The sequence below is a fragment of the Limulus polyphemus genome, unplaced genomic scaffold, assembly GCF_000517525.1.
Source record: "Limulus polyphemus unplaced genomic scaffold, Limulus_polyphemus-2.1.2 Scaffold118137, whole genome shotgun sequence".
Lineage (NCBI taxonomy): Eukaryota > Metazoa > Arthropoda > Merostomata > Xiphosura > Limulidae > Limulus > Limulus polyphemus.
The window spans coordinates 1-1249 of NW_013783733.1; the positions used below are offsets into that span (position 1 = coordinate 1).

Genomic DNA, 1249 nt, shown 5'->3' on the forward strand with positions numbered 1-1249 from the left:
AGGAAGGCCGACCTGTCTATGATGGCAATGTCAACAACTGCTCTACCATATTTTGACACATACATAAAGAGACTATGCTTATACATTCATCAATTTTATATATTGAAATAAAAACTACACGCGAAAGCCATTAACTGAACAAGAAATAAGAGAGAAAAAAAAACGTGTCAGACAGCTGAATGTGCTAACCCCTAAGAAAATAATTCCTTTGTGCCTGCCAGGGTTTGAAACTGGGACCTTCCGCGTGTTAGGCGGATGTGATAGCCACTACACCACAAGCACTTATTTGCTATTTTTGTCTAATTCTCATAATTTCATAATCTATACAAATGTAACTTTTGAAACTTTCAACTTATGTAAGGTATTTGAAAGCCTTATAGTAGTGTAAAAAAAAAAACTTTGCCTATCATGGATAGATCTTGGTATATGTTTGTTGTACAACAAATACAATAGTCATTACTCCTTCAACTTTTTTACAACTTAAGGATTAGCTATCATTATTGTAAGCTTAGGGGTTAATGCTTAGTGACTAGGTCTGTAAATATAACACAAGAATATCGACTTACCTCAATTTAAAAATACTAATTCCAATAAAATGCCTGTATGTTTTACTGCAATCCAAGATACAAGTGTCTGATGCATCTTTCTCCACTGCTCGTCAAGTTTTAATTATAAAAAAGAAATCGAGTCGAAAGTACAATATAACAATATATATATAATTACGTCTTGGTTAAATGGTAGAGCTCCATTTGGTGGCGAACTTGATTAATAACCCGCCTGGGCTTTCTATAGCTGAAGTGCAGTTCTCAGTTACATCTATCTAACTATATATATATAGATACAAGAACAAAAATCTGTATCTGTCTGTTTGTCCTTTATCTAATTACTTCTACTCACTGGGCCAATCTCAACCAAACTTTGTGGGGTGATAGTTTGGAACAATGGACATGTTAATGCTTCACAACCCCCACCACACCCATTATTGCTGTTATTTAGCATTTGTTACCTTTATAGTAAGTTAACGTTAACTACATTCGTAGATGACGCCACGTCCTTACACAGAAAGAAAAAAAGAATATTAAACATACTATAAGGCAACATACACACAAAAGGAGAGGTCACACAATTGTATATATCTGAAAGATTTGGCGAGCACTCTCTATGAAGCAATACAGTGAGAAATAAATAGCCACTATTGCAATACTACATAAATTCAGCTGAAGTTTCTACTCCAATAACCACCATAAAG

At 34.3% G+C, this 1249-nt stretch overlaps 1 non-coding gene across 1 annotated transcript; it reads right to left on the reverse strand.

Annotated features, from left to right (window-relative positions):
- Positions 1–209: 209 nt before the first annotated feature.
- On the reverse strand, positions 210–282 carry Trnav-aac. The gene has a single exon. It is a non-coding gene; the product is annotated as a tRNA-Val (tRNA).
- Positions 283–1249: the final 967 nt, after the last annotated feature.